Consider the following 22,461-nt stretch of genomic DNA (forward strand, 5'->3'; position numbering starts at 1 on the left):
TCTCCTTTGTTCTAGACTTGGGGATGGAGTGCCAGATATTTACTTACCAAGATTGAGATGAGCTATAAGATTCTCAGCAGAGGGGGAAAAAAAGGCATGAGTGAAAATGAAAAATGTGCATTGGTGAAATTGGTGAGCTTTGTCACTGCCCAGGGGTCTTCACTGATGGGGAGTGGAGCGGGCAGCCCATGAGTTCTCACATGTGATGAGAAAATAATTTTGGCCTTCAACCTTTGAATATTTTACGTTTTTTGCTGCTCTACCTAAAAGTATGTATAATCTCTATTAGAACTAAAGTGGAGGGGCACCTGGGTGACTCGGTGTAGTGTCTGACTTTGGCTCAGGTCATGGTCTTACAGTTCATGAGTTCCAGCCCTGCATTGGGCTCTCTGCTGTCAGTGTAGAGGCCGCTTCAGATCCTCTGTCTCCCTCAATCTGCCTCTCCCCCACTTATGCTCTCTCTCTCTCAAAAAAAAAAAAGGTCCACTGAAGTGGACCATTAAGGTCTGCTAAGTTTTTTGTTTGCTTGCTTTACTTTGTTTATTTTCCAAACCATAAAATAAATCTCTAATGACTTACAGTAAACTTTTGGCATGGCTCTAACCTGTCTAAATTTTCTTGGCTCCCACCCTAACATTTGGATTTATTTTTAAGCTTATTTATTTATTTTGAACGAGAGAGGGAGAGAGACAGAGAAAGGAGAAAAATAATCCTACACTGTGAGCATGGAGCCCCAAGTGGGCTTGAACTCACAGGCCATGAGATCGTGACCTGAACTAAAGTCAAGTGTCAGATGCTTAAGTGACTGAACCAGACAGGCACCCCTGGATTTTTATTTTTTATGCCTCATTTTAGTGACACTATTGTGGGGGGAAGCCTTCCCATGGCCCAGGGGGTTTGGTTAAGTTTCATTAAGATCACGTTTACCTGCTCTCATACAGTACTGTTCCTTTCCTTCATAGCAAATTTGTCAACTTTTCAATTTTCGTTTGTTACAGGGATACTTGCTCAACACTTGTCTCCCCTGCTTGATTCTAAAGGTCATGGATTCTCCATACTCTCTGTTCTTTGTAAGACAAAGCTTGGTACACACCAGGCAAAAGAAAATAAATAAACAAAAAGTTTCTAAATATTATTTTTAAATGAAGCTGTGAATGAGCAATGCTTTTAAACTTCTCTGAGCCTTGATTTATTGATTTGTAAAATGGCATATTGCTACATACCTGCTAGGGTTTTCAGTGAATCAAATGAAGCCAAGCATTTTCAAGGAAGGGGCACTTACTCAATGAAGTCCCATTATAATACTTCTATGACAGTTGTCTCTTTGAAGAATATTTGTCTCTTGCAGAGCTACTGTGCAGATAAATTATAAAGAAATATCAACAGAGAGCTCGCTACAGAGCACCGTGTACACAATTAGTACTCAAAAACGGTACAATGTTACATATCTTTCATGAAATTTGGCATTCTTAACTTTTTACGTTAGCTAAATGATGAAGACAGTGGTCAATATTCCTGTTTATTATTTTTGGCCAAAGAAAGAAAGTAAATAAATTTGTGTGGTGAATTGTCTACATGGACTGACAGCCTGAAAAAAAATGCCCCCCTTCATATTTCTTAATGTCAGGGATCTTACATAAGAGTTGCCATCCTTGCTCATCCCCAAATCTATGTATCATATCAGTTTACAAGAAAGAATGTTACTATCTACTTCAATTGTACATTGCCAGCTGTAATTGAACCCACAGACATTTTTTTTTTTATTGCAAACATGCAAATGTTCACTTGCATTTTCAACAAAATAAATATAAAATCTGAACTTTCAGGTATTTTGGAATTGAGAAACCACCCTTCTCATCTTCAGCCCTCCTTTGAAAAACAGCACACATGTTGTTACACAGAAAAACATTGCTATCTAGTTGCTTGCACACCACACAAAAATTAGTTTAGAACAAAATGCCCTATTAAGTGGCCTTGTGAGGCACTTACTTTCCTCATGAAAAGTCAGCAAATACTTTCTTGTTTTAAGTTCACTTATTTATTTAAAGAGAGAGAGAGAGAAAGAGAGATTGAGCAGGGAAGGGGCACAGAGACAGGGAGAGAGAGAATCCTAAGCAGGCCCCATGCTCAGCAAGGACCCCAACATGGGGCCCCAACTCATGACCCTGAGATCATGACCTGAGCTGAAATCAAGAATGGGACACTCAAATGACTGAGCCAGTCAGGCGCTATAATCCACTTCAGTTCTGAGAGACTGTGAGACATTATTTACCCAACAAATACTTTGCAGGCAAAGATTGAGTTAAACTGGGAGATAACAGAAAATGAATTTGTAAACAAATGAAGAAAGTCATGAAGCTGGATTTACTTTGTGAACTTCAGTTCAGTGTCGATAGGTTTTCCACAGCACCCACATGAAAGATGGCAGGAATCTTTCTTCACAAATGACAGGCATATTAAAAAAAAAAAAAATCAAGGCATATGAAAATAGGCCTTCTCTAGTTAAAGTTAGTTTCACCCATTCATCTAGTCCCCACACCTGTAGAGTTTGAAAATAAAACCTAGGGCACCTAGCAGAATATTTGGGGCTGAGAAGACAGGCAGAAGCACATCTATAATATGGAGGTCCTTGGGAAATAAGTTTGCAAAGACAATGTGAGACTAGGTTGTAATGAGACCATATATTTATTAAGGAGTTTGAATTGTGCTCTGAAAGGAGAAATACTAAGATGTATATTAGGCCAAGTGTTTGGGTTATAACATGTATTCTCATCTTTAGCAGTGTGCCAGGTAAACAATTCCTTTAATTTCTGCTGTAGTGGATACAGAGCTTTGAAGCATTCTCTATCAGTGTGGGTTCTCCAAAGAAACAAGACTAATATGATCTATCTATCTATCTATCTATCTATTGAGAGGAGGGGGAAAAGAATAAGAGAGAGGTTGACTTTAAGGAGCTAGTTCACATAATTTTGAAGACTTAGTGAACTAAAATCTGCAGGCTCAAGACTCAGGGAAGAGTTGTGGTTTGCATCTAAAGGCAGTCTTCTGGCAAAATTCCTTCTTGTTCAGGGGAGGTAAGTCTTTGTTCTAGTAAGGCCTTCAACTGATTGGATAAGGCTCATCCACATTCTAAGGACAATCTGCTTTACTCAATGCCTACTCATTTAAATGTTAATCTCATCACAAACAAAAACAAAAAACCTCAAAGAACCATCCAGAATAATGTTCAACCAAATATCTGGGCACTGTGGACCAGCCAAGTTGACACATAAGAGGAGCCTGCCTGATATTCGAACCCTTTAAGGACCTTCCAGTTCTTATATGATCCTTTGGCTCTAAAGACAAAGAAGGGATGGTAAAGGAAAAAGACACTGACAATTACAGTCTAATCAATTTGGTAGGTAGCCAATTCAATATAATTTTGGGGAAAAGTAGTGTAGCTTCAGTCATACCATAAGTGATGTGGAACAGTTTTGAAGCATGGCAACCTTTCATCCACACAAAAGCTGGCACAGCTTTTTTTAATTTCCCTCATTTCACCAGTGGAATTGTGGACTTAGGCGCTAAATATCTTATTTGATACCAGTCAGGAAACAGGCACGGATGTCTAGGTTTCGATTTTGCATACATTTCTACATCACAGTGACTTGGCTGGCTTCATTCAAAATCAATCAAAGTTATGCACAGTCTTGAAAATGTGATTCTGTTATATTGTTAAAGTTGTTAGTTACCAGAAAAAAGATTTATTTTCCCTTATCACTGTATAAGACTTGTGCACCAGCCTCTTGTACCCGATAAGTCTTTTTTTCCAGGAACCTCAGCCTTTCTACGAGGCCTCTGAGAAGATCATAAGTGTTCATCAGGTCATACATTATGTCATCAGCATTCTTTTGTTCATGTGGGAGCTATCATTTTATTCATCAACATTCCTCGCAGTTAAAACTTCGGGAGATAGTTGTCAAAGTGTGTAGAACACTTACAGAAATCAAGGCCCAAAATATGCATTTAGAATTGATCTGCACATAACTGACAAGAACACATGCATCTCGGAGTCACATCAATTTCAACTTCCAACCACTGGCCCATACCTGATTGTGAACACTTTGCTGAGAATTTGATAAGATGAAAACAATGACATGGAAATTCTACCCAGAGACATAAAATTCCACTGAGACAATGAAGAGCAGGGATCCATTCTTCTGTAAGGGATGACTTCTTTAAAACAGAAATTAAGGATGCTATACATGTTTGCATTAGCACATAAAATTTTTAAAAATGTCATTTATAGGATAGATGTTAGACCATTTATTGAGGCTGGTGTTCCTTGTTAGCATGCAATACAGCTTCAGAAGTACTTTTCAGAGAAATCTGTCTATAATGATGATACTCGTTAGGAATGCACTGGCATACTCAATATCAGATAAGAAACAAGTTAAAAAAAAAAAAACAATCAGGAAACTTCAGTGTCCTTCTCCAACTGGTGATTGAAAGTGCAATATTCTACCATTACAAGGAAAAAAGAATTGTGGCTTCCTAACCCTTCAGGATTATGAAAGCTTGTTTTCATTGCAAAAGATGATATCCAGTAGATTGTTTACTTTAATTACAACGGGTTATCTGCCTTAATTGTAAAAGGGCATTTGAGGGATCATCCTGTACCATATCAAAGGGCCTTGGAGTGGTAATCTTTTTAGCCAACAGGTCCAGATCTTAACCCTATGGTTAACAGGGAGGTATTATGATGAGGAGAGAAAGCCAAGGAAAATTAAATCCCTTTTCCTGGCATAAGTTATGTATGCTCCAGTCACCTCGAAGCCATAGAAAAGGGACACAGATGGGGAGGGATTTCAGAGATGTAGAGGGACTAAGGGTCAGGTTACCTTAACTTGTTTTGTTTTGTTTTGTTTTGTTTTTGCCTAAGACCCAGGATGTGTAGTATAAACACTTAAACACAAGTAATTCAGCACAGATTTTCTTGTTATTATTGTTGATTTTATCTTGTATCACTAACAGCTTATCACACTTTTAGTAGCTTCTTCAAGCAAAGGTTCATTGGAGAATTTTTCTTATTTAATTGTACATTGGAGACTATTGCTACCATTTTAAAGATGAATAAAATGAGGGTTTGAGTAATCAAATAATTATCCCAAAGTCAGCTCTTGTGGTGGAGCCAAGAACCCAAATTTAATTTTTTAAGCATATTTGATACTCTTTAGTACTCTCTGTTTCCTCCTTTTACTGCTGTTTTAAATTTGAATTTGAAATTATTATAGATTCACAGAAATTTTTACATCTAATACAGAGTCCCATGTACCCTTCCCTCAGCTTCCCCAATGGTAACATCTAAGGTAACTTATCAATATCAGAGCCAGGAGGGTGACATTGGTATGATACTGTTGACTAGACTACAGACATCATTCAGTTACTGTTATTTTTTATTAATTCATATCAATGTAAATTCAAGCAAACTATATTAAAGTATCAGTATTTCATATTAGAAACCAGTCTAGTAAAAGAAAATTACAGGTAATTTACAGATGAAGTCCTGCTGTAAGCATACACCAAACATTGAAAATGAATTTTCATTATAAGTGCAATTTCAGAGCTTTAAGAAAAGCAGGTCTTAACAAGTTGTGACTACCTGACATTAAATAGAAGTAGTCACATCACGGATCCAATTTTCTGTTAAGAGCAAGTGTTCAGTACATTCCTTAATATCAAGTGGTCAGTGCCAAGCTTGTTTTATCTCCAAGTTATAAAGTTCAGAAAGAAATATAAAAATCAATCAAAATGAAAATATAGTGAAATAGAAGATGTATAAAGAGATGTATGTTTTCTGAGTAGATTCGCTGAACCATTCACAGCTGAATAACAAACACTTTGGGGCTTTGTGCCCCATGGCAGAAGTCTTGGGATGGATTAAAGGAGAATAGAATTTCTACTTTTCCTATCTCTTCCAATACCTCAACCTAACAGGAATAACTAGTGAAATGTTTCCCTAGAATAGAAGAAGAGAGCTACTCAACTGATCTGGGGGAGAAAAAAAAGTCTATATAAATACATTTTTTCCCCAGAAAATAACATTCAGACTGAAAGAGAAAAACACATGCATATGCATTGTGTACTTGCAGGACTACTGGTCAACAGCTGCTACAGGACTTCTGTTACTCACCAACAGGTCCCTATTAGTTAGTAGATAATGTTTTTTCGGAAACACTTTCAAAGAAATTGGCCCATGATAATAGCACTCAGAGGAAAATAGGTGGTTTAAAAAGCACTCCTTGCCCATTGGGAATTTTCTGAAGGATTGAGTGGATGTACGAGGAAGGGAAGGTTCACTATATGTCATCAGTAAGGCTTAACAAGTGATTGGTTCTTTATCTTTTCAGGACAAAGAGTCAAGAGGAAATGGCAGGGGGTGGGTGGATTCTCTGTGGAAGTATATTTCAGGCACCTGTTTTCAGTACTCAAGGTTTTTCCCCTATAGCTCTTTTATGTTTCTGAAATAATTTTCTCTCTTTCTTTGCTTCATGTATTTTTTTCCTACCTTCTTCCCTTAAGCCCTCCAATTTTGTCATCCCTCCTGAGCAAAAATTACTTTGCTCATAGCACTTAATATAAACACTCCATTGCTTTCATGTATATGTCAATTTCTCTTGGTTATGTAGGTGACTATATGGATAGTGATTGCAATGTATGTTCTCAGTACTGGCTATAGTGTTTGACACACCTAAACTGTGGCAAAGCAAAAGATGAATCTAGAACAAAAATAAAGCAAGGATCATCCAACAATAAATCTAACATTCATAATATTAATGCCCCCAACATGAAAGAAGCCAAATATAGTAGGTTAATAACAAACTTAAAGAAATTTATTGGTAATAATACAATAAGAGTAGGGAATTTTAACAGCCCACTTAAAGCAATGGACAGATCATCTCAGCAGAAGATCAACAAGGAAACAATGGCTTTGAATGACACACTGGACCAGATGAAATTAACAGATGTATTTTCAGAGCCTTTCATCTTAAAGCATCAGGATACACATTCTTTTTGAGTGTACATGGGACATTCTCCAGAATAGATCACATACTGTGTCACAAATCAGGCCTCAACCAGTACAAAAAGACTGAGATCATGTTTTTAGACCACAATGCTATGAAACTGGATGTCAACCACAAGAAAAAATTAGGATAGGCCACAAATATATGGAGGTTAAAGAACATCTTACTAGAAAATTAATGATTAACCAGAAAATTAATGATGAAATAAAAAAAAATACATGGAAGTAAGTGGAAATGAAAACATGGGAGTTCAAAACCCTTGGGATGTAGCGGTCATAAGAGGGAAGTGTGTAGTAATACAGGCCTTCCTAAAGAAGCAGGAAAAGTCTCAAATATACAACCTAATGTTACACCTACAGAAGCTGGAAAAAGAACAGCAAATAAAGCCTAAAACCAGCAGAAGAAGGGAAATAATAAAGATTAGAGAGAAATAAATAACATAGAAATTAAAAAAAAAACAAAACAGTACAATAGATCAATGACACTAGAGGCTGGTTCTTTGAATAAATTAACAAAACAGATAACCCCCTAGCCAGACTTATCAAAAAGAAAAGAGAAAGGACCCAAACAAATAAAATCATGAATGAAAGAGGAGACATCAACAGCAACACCACAGAAATACTAACAATTATAAAAGAATTTTATGAGCAACTATATGCCAACAAATTGGGCAATTTGGAATAAATGGATAAATTCCTAGAAATATATAAACTACCAACAGTGAAACAGAAAGAAATAGAAAATTTGAACAGACCCCAAACCAGCAAATAAACTGAATCAGTAATCAAAAATCTCCGAGCAAACAGGAGTCCAAGATAGGATGGCTTCCCAGTGGAGTTCTAGCAAACATTTAAAGAAGAGTTAATACATATTCTTCTAAAACTGTACCGAAAAATAGAAATGGAAGAAAAACTTCCAAACTCATTCTATGAGGCCAGAATCACCTTAATTCTAAAACCAGACAAAGACCCCACTAAAAAGAATTACAGATCAATAATCCTGATGAACATGGATGCAAAAATTCTCAACAAGATACAAGCAAATGTAATCCAATGGTACGTTAAAAGAATTATTCAGGGGCGCCTGGGTGGCTCAGTCGGTTAAGCAGCTGACTGCCCCTCAGGTCAGGATCTCACAGTTAGTGGATTTGAGCCCTGTATCAGACTCTGCTGACAGCTCAGAGCCTGCAGCTTGCTTTGGGTTCTGTGTCTCCCTCTCTCCCTGCCCTTCCCCTACTTGCATTCTGTTTCTCTCTCAAATATAAGTAAACATTAAAATAAAAAAAAAGAATTATTCACCATGATCAAGTGGGATTTATTCCTGGGCTACAGGGTTGGGTCACTATCTGCAAATCAATCAATGTGATACACCACATTAATAAAAGAAAGTATAAGAACTATATGATCCTCTCAATAGATGCAGAAAAAGCACTTGACAAAATACAGCATCCTTTCTTGATAAAAATCCTCAACAAAGTAGGGATAGAAGGAAGATACCTCAACATCATTAAGGCCATATACAAAAAATCCACACCTAATTTCATCTTCAATGGGGAAAAACTGACAGCTTTCCCCCTAAGGTCAGGAACACAACAGAGATGTCCACTGTCACCACTGTTGTTCAACATTGCACTGGATTGCTGGATTTCCAGCAATCAGACAACAAAAAAGAGTAAAAGACAACCATATCAGGAAGGAAGAAGTCAAAATTTCACTCTTTGCAGACAAGATACTCTATGTAGAATGACCAAAAGACTCCACCCCAAAATCGCTGGAACTGATACATGAATTTAGCAATGTTGCAGGATATAAAATCAACATACAGAAATCTGTTGCATTTTTATACACCAATAATGAAGCAGCTGAAAAAGAAATGAAGGAATCAATCCCAATTACATTTGCACCAAAAAACATAAGATACATAGGAATAAATATAACCAAAGATATAAAAGATCTGTATTCTGAAAACTATAGAATACCTATGAAAGAAATTGAAGAAGACACAAAGAAATGGAAAAACATTCCATGCTCATGGGTTGGAAGTAAGTATTATTAAAATGTCTATACTACCCAAAGCAATCTACACATTCAGTGTCATCTGTATCAAAATAACACTGGTATTCTTCACAGAGATAGAACAAACAATGTTAAATTTTGTATGGAACCCAGGGCACCTGGGTGGCTCAGTTGTTTAAGCGTCCAGTTTCGGCTCAGGTCATGATCTCCTAGTTCCTGAGTTAGAGCCCTGCACTGGGCTCTGTGCTGACAGCTCAGAGCCTGGAGCCTACTTTGAATTCTCTCTCTCTGCTCCTCCCTTGCTCATGTTCTGTCTCTCTCTCACACAAAAATAAATAAACATTAAAAAAATTAAAAATATATATATGGAACCAGGAAAGACCCTGAATCGCCAAAGTAATGTTGAAAAAGAAAAGCAAAGTGGGACGCATCACAGTTTCGGACTTCAAGCTGTATTACAAAGCTGTAATCATCAAGACAGTAGGGTACTGACACAAAAACAGACACATAGATCAATGGAACATAATAGAGAACCCAGAAATAGACCCACAACCATACGGTTGTCTAATCTTTGAAAAAGTGGTGAAGAATATCCAATGAAAAAAAGTCTCTTCAACAGATGGTGATTGGAAAACTGGATGTTGACATGCAGAAGAATAAACCTGGACCACTTACTTACACTGAACACAAAAATAAACTCGAAATGGATGAAAGACCTAAATGTGAGACAGGAAACCATCAAGATCCTAGAGGAGAACACAGGCAGCAAACTCTTTGACCTCAACCAGAGCACCTTCTTGCTAGACATGTCTCCAGAGGCAAAGGAAACAAAAGCAAAAATGAAGTACAGGGACTTCATCAAGATAACAAGTTTCTGCACAGTGAAGAAAACAATGAACAAAAATAAAAGGCAAATGACAGAATGGGAAAAGGTATTTGTAAGTGACATATGGGATACAGGGCTAGTATCCAAAATCTGTAAAGAACTTGTCAAGGTCAACACCACAAAAAGAAATAATGCAGTTAAGAAATGGGCAGAAGACATGAACAGACATTTCTACAAAGAATACATACCAATGGCTAACAGACACATAAAATATGCTTAACACTCATCATCAGAAAAGCACAAATCAAAACCACAATGAGGTACCTCAAACCTGTCAGAATGGCTAAATTGAAGAACTCGGGAAACAAGAGAAGTTAGTGAGGATGCAGAGAAAGGGGAACACTCTTACATTTTTGGTGGGAATGCAACCTGGTGCAGCCACTCTGGAAAACAATATGGAGGTTCCTCAAAAAGTTAAAAACAGAACCACCCTATGACCCAGAAATTGTACTATTAGGTATTTATACAAAGGATAAAAAATACTGATTTGAAGGGACACATGTACCCCAATGTTTACAGCAATATTCTCAACAATAGCCAAATTATGGAAAGAGTCCTAATGTCCATTGACTGATAATCGATAAAGAAGATGTGGTATGTATATACAATCGAATATTACTCAGCCACAAAAAAAAAAAAAAAAAAAAAAAAAAAAAAAAAGTGGAATCTTGCTATTTGTAATGACCTGGATGCAACTGGAGTGCATTATTATAAGTGAAATAAGTCAGAAGAAAGACAAATACCATATGATTTCAGTCAATATGGAATTTAAGAAACAAAACAAACAAAACTTAAGAAACAAAACACAGGGAAATGGAAGGAAAAATAAGATAAAAACAGAGAGGGGGGCAAAGTATAAGAGACTCTTAACTATAGAGAACTGAGGGTTGATGGAGGGAGGGTGGGTGAGGGGATGGGTTAAATGGGTGATGGGCATTAAGAAAGGCACCTGTTGGGATAAGCACTGGGTATCATATGTAAGTTATGAACCACTAAATTCTACTCCTGAAACCAATACTACACTATATGTTAACTAACTTGAGTTTAAATAAAGTAGTGGAAGAAAAAAAAATAAAGCAAGAATCAGGGAAACCGGTATGTCTCTTACATACCCTGCAGGAATTTGGATTCCAAGGGGATGGGTTCTTTCCAGGAGTTTATGGTAAGGGATGTGGGTTTCTCATTTGGGCTACAAGAGTCTTGTTTCATGGCGTTCACGTCCCATGATCACTTCTTTTCTGTCACTTTGATTCCTATCAATTTTTTTCATCACACCTGGAATCTCACAGCTCAACTGTTATTTCCCAAGGAAAAATTCTACACATTTATCTGGGAATAGTGTGCAGTGATAGTGTCTTACAATAAGTAGACCATTGATCCGACATCATGAACCTTGAGGTCTAGTCCCATTTGGTCATTTTATATTCTCTGTGAATTTTGTCATTTTTTTCTTAGCTATAAAAATGTGTTCAATAATGATGCACATATCTTGGTATTATTGTAAAGATTAAATAATGTTATGTACATTAACAGTTCAGCATAGAGCCGGGCACAACATAAGAACTTTCCAAATGTTACAAATTCCTGTCATGTTCTGTGATTTTCTGTGATAATCTCCTCTGGACAATTTCAACTTCTTTGAAGCCCCTTTTCACCAAGTTCCCTTTTAGTTAAAAAAAGAAAAAACTATCTACGTTCTGTAACTTTTTGCATTATAATAATTTTAAATTGATATTTTTAAGTACAACACTATCATATTTTGGAGGTTGGAGAAAACACCTAACCTGGAGAAAATAATTTTCAATGGCAGTGTTTTAATGGGAATGCCTTCTTTGCAAGAATCAGTTTGGTCTGTGAGATCTTCCTGACTCTATTACGTTGCATCTGGGAAACCACTGTCAGCCCCTGCTTCTTGGGTAACTTTTAGAAACATTCTGGGAACTTTAAAATTGCCTAATTCCTAAGCCTCATCCTCGACCAATTAACTGAGAATTGGAGTATGGGCCACAGCAATGATAGTTAAAATAAATAAATAATTAAAAATAGAAAACACAAAACTCCTTAGTTGATTCTAATAGGAAGCCAGGTTAAAGAACCACTAATATAAATATAGTTTCTCAAAATGTACTATGTTGGCAATATGAAATAGAATTGGGCTAACTGCCCCAGTAATTACCTGGGGGAATTCATAAAGTGTATTAATTCCTGGGCACTAGCAAAACAGAATGCAACAGAATTTCTGAGAGTGGATACTCAGGGGACAAATATTTTTTTAATAAGCATCTTCGTTGATGCCTATGGACCACGAAGCTTGGTAGTCAGCAATCTAAAGGTTCTGAAATTGCAACCTCTTGTGACTACTGACATCTTAACACCTCTGACTGGTTGTTTACTTGGTGTAGAGCTCCCTTGTAATTCTGGAGTCTGTCCTGCTGTCTTCAGGGAAGGTGCCAGAAGTTAGTTTTTCAGGGGTGTTGGAAGTCTGTGGCCAGCTCACTTCTGTCAGGGACCAACTTCCTGCATCTCCTTACTCTGGATCTGTTGGGGGTATTCTGCAAGTATCAGTCAAGTTCCCTGATACAGATACTCGTGACTTAATTTCTCCAGGGACCCATCTATATTCTGTTAGGTGTTAATCCTCTAAGGCTTTCAGGGAGGATGAAACCAAATAAATGTTCAAAGACCTGGGCACATAGAAAACCCTCAATAAGTGTTAGTAATAGGCTTCTTTTATAATAAATGCAATTGCTCTTTAATTCCTTAACTAAAAAGCAACAATAGGATTCGCCAAAAGAACAAATACTGTACTGTGAAAAGGATTTGGTCATGTTACCAAACAGCTAATTCTTATGAATAAATACATGCATATTATATCACCATATGTTTGAAGATATATGCATTCATAACTTTACATACACACAACCATATGTAATTTATTCTTGATTAGTTTTACACATATTTTTTTATCAAATATAAAAAGGGCAGAGTTACAAACATTTGACATTAACTAGAAATCTCTCATCAATGAGATATTTGCAAACCCCAGGTTTTGAGATAGATAATCATGCAGTCCTATAGATATGCAATGATGAATTAGATCATAAACATAGAAAGCTGGCTTAGACACAAATATCTGCGCTACAATTCCTGCTGAATTACTTCTTAATTGTGAGACCTTGGGAAATTTACCTAAATCTCCGTAGCTGTTTTCCACTCTGTAGATGGGGTAATGATTGATAACACCCAAACGTGGTATGGGATCTAAATGATATAATGCCTGTAAAGTACTTGCCTAAATTTCACTGAAAACATCAGCTATGCCAGGCACTCTGCTATCATTAGGAAAGCACTGTGTCAACTCCTTGGTACAGAAGCAGTGCTTAATAATATGTGTCATGGGCTATACTGTGTCCCCACAAAATTCATATACTAAAGTCTTACCTTTCAGTACTCCAGAATCTGATTGTTTTTGGAGGTACGGCCTTGAAAGAGCTGATTACATTTTTAAAATGAGGCCCTTAAACTGGATCTTAAGCCCATCTGACTGGTGTCATTGTTAGAAGAAACTGAGACACACACAGAGATTCCAGGCATGTGTGTAAGACAGAGGAAAGACCATATGAGGATATAGGGAGAAGGCAGTCACCTGCAACCTGAGGACTGAATTAATTCTTAGAAGAGACCAAACCTGCAGACACTTTGATCTTCAACTTTGAGCCTCCAGAACTGTGGGCAAATCAATGTGTGTTGTTTGGTCAACCGGTCTGTGGTATGTTGTTATGACAGTCCCAGCAAACTAATACATAGAATAACTAAAGGAAAGGAACGAGCGATGGGGGATGGTTATAAGGAAGAAACACATTTATTCTTTCCTACCATAGTTCTTCCAGTATGCTTTTCTATTCCCCTCACTCAATCATGGACACTGAGTCAAGTAGAGTCCACTATTTTTCCTCTCACTTTTCGGTATGAAAACAGCTTCATTCATAGATACGTACATGTGCAATTCAGTAGAATATAAAAACTTCAGGCTTTCGCTGGCTGAAACTATTATTGCTCCCTCTACCCAGCTCAGTCTCTATAATTATTTAGGCCATCTTCGTTTAGGTAGAAACAGAGATGATCAGAATTTGCCTTCAGAAACTGGGGATGATCGTCTCTCCCCTCCTCTCTGCTCCTGTCCTACTTAATTTACTTTTCTGGCTCCTGCAGGGTCAGGGCAAAATGGATGGATGGGGTGGCAGCGGACAGGGGGAGGGTTTATAGCCAGTCAGAACTACAGGTAACATCTTGAAGAACCTGAGGCTTTCTCTTCTGTAAAATGGGCACAGTGGTATAACCCAGGGTGGGGGTTGTAAGGTTCAAATGAGTTCAGGGATGAAAAAAGGCACTCTGGCTACTGGCCTATGCTTCTTCGAGAGACTGTGAAATTTCAAAGCTTGAGGTAGATGAAAGGAGTCACATCAGAGGATGAGTGATGTCACATTTCTGAGGAGTGCCTTACTGGCCCCTAGGGGTGTGGGACAATAGTGAGGTAGCTGCAGTTACTGATGTACATGTGAGGACAGAAGAGGTCAGTTAAAGGGGTTAACAGATATTCAGTGCTTGCTCTGCACCAGACACTGTGTTTCTCTTGTCATGGTCTAGCTAATTTGATTCTCAGAATGAGCCTAAAATGCAAACACTACTATGTTTTCTCTTTTGCAGAGGTGGTTACTGAGGATAAGAAAGTAAATAAGTTGCCAAGAGTCACATAGAAAATAAAACAGACAGTGGATCTTAGATTAAAACCCGTATCGGCCTTAATTTAAATCTCGTGCTCTTCTCTTGTTCAGAAAATTGAGGCAGGAGGGGTGTTCAACATCAGGGTACGTGAAGAAGAATCAGAGGAAAACCTGCAACCACTTAATTTTTTGGTGTACTTATTTAGTGTATTTTAAAATAATTGTTGAACCTGAAGGAAAAAATGCACGCATACTCTGTGGATTGTTTTTTGTTTCCTAAAACTGTGTGAATAAATTGCTGAGATGGTGCCCACAAACCCTCGCCCACCTTACTGTGCATTTCCTACAATAAATACATTCTTCTACATGGCCACAGTACAATCCTGTCCATGAGTAATTTAACACCAATACATGAGTAACGTTGAATTCTGAGACTTCCTTCAAGTTTTGCTAGTAGATGAACAGGTGCCCTCTTACAACAAAGGGAAGCAGTCTAGAATTTAGTGTCTCTTTATTTCCCTTTAACCTGAGAGCATTCTTCTATATTTCCTTGCCCTCTGATGGCCTTACTCCTCTGAAGATTATAAGCCACTTACATTGGAGAATGTTTCTCAATTAGAGCTTATCTGAAAATTTCTTATGAGCAGATTCAGGCTATGTATCTGTGGCGAGAATTCTGCAAAATCAGTGCTGCGTTGTTCTCGTTGCATCTCATCCCATGATGCCCAGATCCTCTCTCTCCCATTGTAGGTTGAGGTTCACACTTGGATCTCTTGGTATAAACAGTGTCCAGCAGGCTTTTCCATTGTAAATGAGCCAGTTTTCCTTTACAATTTACAACTAGTTTATGGGGAGCTACTTTGAAACTATATACATAATCCAATTCTGATAAAACTTTCAATATATTCATTCATTATATAAGAGTGTAGAATAGTGATTTCATATTTTATTCAATGCATTGCAATTTGTTACTCCTGTTATCTATTCTGAGTCTCAAGTTTCCCTAAACTGGCCAGAGCCCCTTCAATGAGATTTCTGTCTCCTTTTGAAATTCCCCACCGTCCATTAGTACATCTCTACTTTCTGACTTAAGATGCTCCAGACACGGTTTTATGCCATTCTCTACCTGACCGGATTCTAACAAACTGCTCTGGACCACACGGCATTCTTGGACCTGGCATGCATACCTACCTTCCTCAGTCTCACCTGAATTATCTGGCAAGAGAAGAGGAGGGAAGGATAAGAGGGAAAGAAGGTGGGTGCAAAGAGTTTTGGCAGACCTTGCGACTGGAAAGAAGAATTCTGGATAACTGTCACAGCATGGATGCAAAACAAGCATGGTGTATTAAAAGACACTCTCCTAATTCATTAAATACTTATAAAATGCAAGCCAGCTCTGTGGCAGGATGCAAGCCTAGAGAGGTAGACTGATCCCAGAGTGTGAAGAACAGGGAGCTTCTGCTGAACACAGAGTCTGTGTCTGCTTCATTGGATGACCAGTAAATATTTAACGAATGAATCTTTAATGGATATTATGCATTCAAAATCACCACTGGGAAACAGCCTGGAGAAAGATAGAACTACGGAATCCTAGAAATATGATTTTTGGTTCCTGAAAGAATATCCTCACCTTGGATGCTGGTAAACTCCTACTCATTCTTCAAGTTTCTTGGGAATCTTTCCTAATTCTCAGCCATCTTTTAAGGTAGATGCTCCCTGATCTGTCTTCCGGCAACACTATGCACATTTGTATCTTAACACTGAATCAACAAGGTTAGATTAACTGCTTATGACAGGAAAACACAGATAACCACGGCTTGAACAAGATGGAAATTTATTTCTCTCACATAATCTTACATAGACAAGATTAGAGAGTTTCGTGACCATCGGTATTTTTGTAAGTTGCTGCTTTGCAATTTTTAATATGTCACCTCACAGTCCAACATGGCCCCTCAAACTCCATCCATCATGTCTGAATTAAGGAGGAAGACATAAAGAAAAGCGGGCTACCTCTCTACAAGGACAACTCTTGGAAATTGTACATACAGCTACATTAAGTATTAATTTAAGAGAAAGAAGCTACATGGTTATACCTTACTACACAGATGAGTAGGAAATGTAATTGAATTCATGGTTACCATTAGTCTAGGTAAATATAAGGGGTTCCTTTACTAAGGAAGAAAGGAGGAATGGATTTGGGGGAACAAATCCATTAGTCTGTGCCAAAATCATTAGCATATGTGTTAGGAGCATATGTTTATAAGTCCATTGTTCCCAGGTTGGATTCATGTATTCATTTGTACATTTATTCATTGAAAAAAATGTGTATCAATACTGACTATATTACCGTTCATTTGCACTGTGGTAGAGATGGACAAATTTCAGCAGGTTAAATGAAATGCTAGGAATTCCTCCAAAATATGTATAACCGTGAATTTCCCTTAAATCCCCAGTGTCTTCAGCAGTCTCTAGCACAAGATACACATTCAAAAACTGTTGTTAATTAAACGAAGGAAAAGATTAGAAGTAACATAGAGTTTTCTAGAAAACGATAGTCAAGAAGCCGAAACAATACAGAAGATGCAAACCCAGTTTCTGAAGGCAAACTCTTTGTGTTTAGTGCATCTACCGGTGCCACTTACTGAGTGACCCTGGGGAAATTATTTAACTTTCTTTAGAATGGGAGTATAATAGCGATTCCTCATGGTGTTTCAGAGGGATCAAATTAGATGGTATGTGGCAGAGGCAGAGAAGAGTATATGACACATTGTAAACACTCAATAAATTTTGTTTTGCTAGGATGCACGTAAAGAGGACTGCCTCTTTCTTATACTGCTCTTTTAGATCAGCCTCATTGGTTAATCTATTGAGCTCAGTCCCATCCCTTCAGCGACAGAGTCCCAAAAGTCATCTGTAGGCTACAGGTAAAATAGGTTTTCATCAGCACAAGGATGGAAATACCACCCTGTTCTTTGTGCTATCACTGCTGCCAATTACTTAGCTAAAAATGTTACCAAAGAGGTATTTTCAAATAGACTAATATCTATCTGCTCACATTAAAGCTGTTTCCCAGTTGCAAAGTATGATGGTTATAACCCATAATATATTTTTTTAAAGTTTAGTGAGGATGGGGGATAAAACCTAGAATAGATTACAGGGAGTATATAATGAACAGAATGCTAACAAAGTTTCTTTTTTTTAAATTACATTCACATTTGATATCTAGAGACCCTAAAGTCTTGCATGAAATCACATGGTCCCTTCTTCTCCCTCTTTTCTTTCTAAAAGGAATCTCTTACTTTTTTTGGGGGGGGGGCCATAAAAAAAGAAAGAGAAGTGATTAGTTCCTATAAAGCAGAGTTACAAAGGAAATCCATCAGCTTAATGTTTTTCTACTAAAGAACAAGAAAGTAGGAAGAGAAATGTACCTGGATGTGTTGGCAGGGAGGAAAAGAACCACTATGTGTTGGTTATCTGCTGTTCGTCTAGATTGACATCAAAGAGTGGATCAGAGTGCAGGCTCTGAGCTTGAGAAGGCAGGTTCAAATACTGGCTCTACCACTTACATAGTGATTATGAGAAAGCTGCTTAATTTGTCTGCACCTAAGTTTCCTCATCTGCAAAATAGGGTTAGTATCTATGTCATAAAGGCAAGATAGGCTTGCAAAACAATTATTCCATGTCTGACTCATAGCATGTATTGGAAAACATTAAGTTTTTTACAAAGAAGACAGTGGCTGAGAGAAGTTCAGAATTAAAGTCTCAGACAAACAAACAAAACCAAACAAGTCCTTACGCTCTATATCCAGCTATTTTCACTTAATTGTAATTACTGTCAAGCCTCCCCACGTGATTTAAGAACACAGCTATATTTGAAAAGAATTGCGCTAAGCTTAGCACTTAAAATTTAGCACCGAGGGGTGCCTGGGTGGCACAGTCAGTTAAGCATCCGACTCCTGATTTTGGCTCAGATCATTATCTCACAGCTTGTGGGTTCCAGCCCCGTGTTGGGCTCTGGGATGACAGCTCAGAGCCTGGAGCCTGTTTCCAATTTTGTGTTTCCCTCTCTCTCTGTCCATCCCCTGCTCGCACTCTACCTCTCTCTGTCTCTCAAAAATGAATTAAAAATGTCAAAAAAAAATCTAGCACCTAGCAATATTACTAGGAAATCTTATTAAATAACAGATTTCCAGGTCTATCCGCAGATTTCTGACTCCGTAGGTTTTAACTGGAGCCTGAGAAGTTGGCATGAACAAGTACATAGGGCATGCTGGTTGATCTGGGAACTGCACTTTGAGACCATTGCTCTAGACTCTACTGCTCCGACTAGGATGAGTTTTCCCAGAAATGCTTTTTGACCCACCATATAACTAAGTCCCAGGTATGACTGCTCAAATGGTCTTGAGACATGCCTGGTGGACATAAAGCCTACAACGACAATTGCAATTTTGCCAAACTTTGCTTTCGCTGTTCTCAACTAACCATCTGCCAAACCCGTTGCTCTGTAGAAAGTATTCAATTAAGCGAATACGTTTTGGGAAAAGTTATCTCTGAGCATTGAAAACATTTTGTCTTTACTGATGAGGTAACTTTTCTCTGTCCTTGAGACATTGTTGGAGTCATATTATTCACAAGAAGGCTTACATTTGTAAGACAGACTCACAGGGGTCTGTCTAGTGGTGGCCATTAAGACACCAGGACATCCAGTGGAAAAAGAACTTGAGTAGAGGACTTCCTTCAAGAGGAGGCTACAGTTTTGCTACAGATATGAAGTTTACCACTGCCATGTGATCTCTGAAACAAATAAGCAGCTCCATCATGAAGGGCTCAAGAAGCAATCAGGACTTTTGTGTTTGGTGGGAATGAGTTAGAAATGGAGATCGTGGAGTTATACTAAGATATACACTTACCTTACTTGTTTAAAAATGAGGAGATACTATCTCCAAGCTTTGGAAAAACGAATCATGACTTTCTGCTATTGGCAGTGAATGACATATAACGTATATATGGACATTTTACATGATAAATTTAGGGAGGTGATCCACACTTAGTATTACGTCCAGGTATGCCTGCACAACTAAGTTTAAATTCTATCTCCACTACTCTATAGCACCATAAAACTGAACATGTCATTACACCTCTCCAAACTCTGATTTCTGCTCCGTAAAATGCAATAAGGATAATTAATAACTGGGATGTTGTAAGGATTCAGAGATGTAACATAAAACAAGCACTTACATGTATTATTTTGTAGGCAAGATGTGCTACCATTTAGTAAGAATTTATTGTTATATGTTATAGATATATATAAGCAAGCACTCTTTTTTCATATACAAATAAAGCATAATACAGACAGTATTTGTTAATACAATAAGCTAATACGTAAGGGGTTGCTTTCGGAATGGCATGGTTTTATCTCTAGTTATTGAGTTTTTTTTTTATTTTTTACTTTTCAACGTTTATTTATTTTTGGGACAGAGAGAGACAGAGCATGAACGGGGGAGGGGCAGAGAGAGAGGGAGACACAGAATCGGAAACAGGCTCCAGGCTCAGAGCCATCAGCCCAGAGCCTGACGCGGGGCTCGAACTCCCGGACCGTGAGATCGTGACCTGGCTGAAGTCGGACGCTCAACCGACTGCGCCACCCAGGTGCCCCTAGTTATTGAGTTTTTTATGGAAGAAAATAGCTTTCATCTTAAGCACAGGGGTGGGCAGTATCATGCTTTGATTTAGTCAATAAGAGTCACAAAGTGAGCAAGGCAGAGGAGAGTGGTACATAGAGTTGTCAGAAACAGCTCCCATTCCAAGAGACTCATTTTTCTAATGTGATAATTGCTATTTATTTTATAGGCTTGCGCATGACATATCACCACTGAAACCGCTTCTAATTCTGCTTTTATTATTAACCTCACTTTTCAATTCTTTATCGACCTTGGGCAAGACTATTTTCCTCTTCATAGCATCAATAGAAAAGCTAGTTCAAGTTTGCTTTAAAAGAAATTAATCTCAAAGCTGTTCCCACATTTTAAAAGGACCTTGTATGAGGATGTTAATAGCTGCTATTAGGCTTGGAGTCAGCCCTTCCCTAAGAGGGAAACAAAAGTGCAGGTTTAGTGTCATTCGATCAGAGAAACTAATAGGATGGCTGTGAAATGCCATGACAGAGCTGCCTCATGCACGACAAAAGACCAGACAGAACCGGCCTGCCCAGATCTGACACCTTCTAGCTGAGGGTCTTGGGTAAGTTCTTAACCCTCTCTCTCAGTTTTTTCATCTGCAAAACGTAAATACCAATCCATATACTGCTTTACATCAATTCCCTGTACCTATTTTCTGAGGCACACACGTGAAAGATAGGAAGGAAAGAAGGAAGAGGGTGGGGAGCAACAGAAAGACAGACAAAGAAGCCTCTATAGTTTGATAAAGATGCATATTGCATAAAGACAAAAAACAGAATCTTTTAATTCAAGACTTGGTAGCAATAGCCACAGTTTTTTCATCACTCCACCTATGACTTGTTCTCACAGTTTCATGTTTTGGGCTTCCTAGGAGGTATCCCTTCAAGCTTTCCCAGAGACAGGCATCAAAAGAAGAAAAGCAGCCAGTGACTGAGTGCTGATGTTCCAAGTATAAAGTACAATTGCACTTAACACAGTAACCTTATGAGTTAGGCACTTTCGATCTTCAATTTTGCAAAGTGGAACCCAAGGTTAACAAGTTGATGTGAGGTATGTGGGGTCACAAGATTGGTAAAAAGGAAATCTATGACTGTGAACCAGTCTAGCTTTAAAGTCTGTGTAACTGACTACCATTGGGTTCTGTGCTGCACCTGCCAAGTCTGGAATATCAGAAAATAATTCAACATATTGTGGCAATAGGTCGTCCTCAGGATCTCATAACAGTGTATACCAGGCAAGATTTTAGCACCTGTTTAAAAATGTTCTATGAAAGAAGATACTCCTCATGCTCATAAAGACTTCCCTTCAGACAAACCTCTTGCAGAAAGTTTATAGATCAAGTGACATTCTAGGCAATTAAGGCCTCAAAGAGCCTAGGGAGGATGCATACGTTTTCAAAAATAATTTCCACCGTGGCAGAAATGCAAATTGATTGAAGTTACAGTTTCACTCATAAAGTTTGCGAATCTTTTTAAGAATGACATTAAGCAGTGACAGACAATTGACAGGGACAGCCACTTCAACGGAGGTTGACAGAGGACTGGAATGACTTAAGAAGGAAAAAAAATCCAGTGGTGGATATGCATAATGAGGGATTGTTTTCTTCCCATTCTTTCTCTTTCTATATTTTTAGATATACATGTCAATATATGCCTTTTCCTAATTTTTAAAATACAAAGCCTCTCCTTTATATTTATCTTTTAAGATCTCAGATAGCAATTAGTACTTTGCATTTAAACAAAAACACCTTAACTAAATAAAACAGAGCTTATAAAAAAGAACATATGGTGCCATCTGCAGAATAGTGCTGAGAATTTGGGGAAATACGGAGGTGACTACGTTTTTCGCATCTACAACAGGCTCAAAATAAAGAGCTTAGAGTATTTTCTTGAAAGCTCTCAAGTGAGAATGTTTGGACTGGTTTCTCAACATAAAACTAAATGAGCATAGATTAGCTTGTGACCAGATAATATTGAGCCCTTAGATCTGGAAAGAAACTTCTGCTGGTAAATTTTACAAGCATGAAACCTGGAGCACAGTTGGGCAAAAAGATCTGCCACCTTCACTCAGCCAGTAAATGTCAGAACTTGGACT

This window comes from Herpailurus yagouaroundi, unplaced genomic scaffold (assembly GCF_014898765.1).
Source record: "Herpailurus yagouaroundi ecotype Mexico unplaced genomic scaffold, PumYag 190, whole genome shotgun sequence".
Taxonomy (NCBI): Eukaryota; Metazoa; Chordata; class Mammalia; order Carnivora; family Felidae; genus Herpailurus; species Herpailurus yagouaroundi.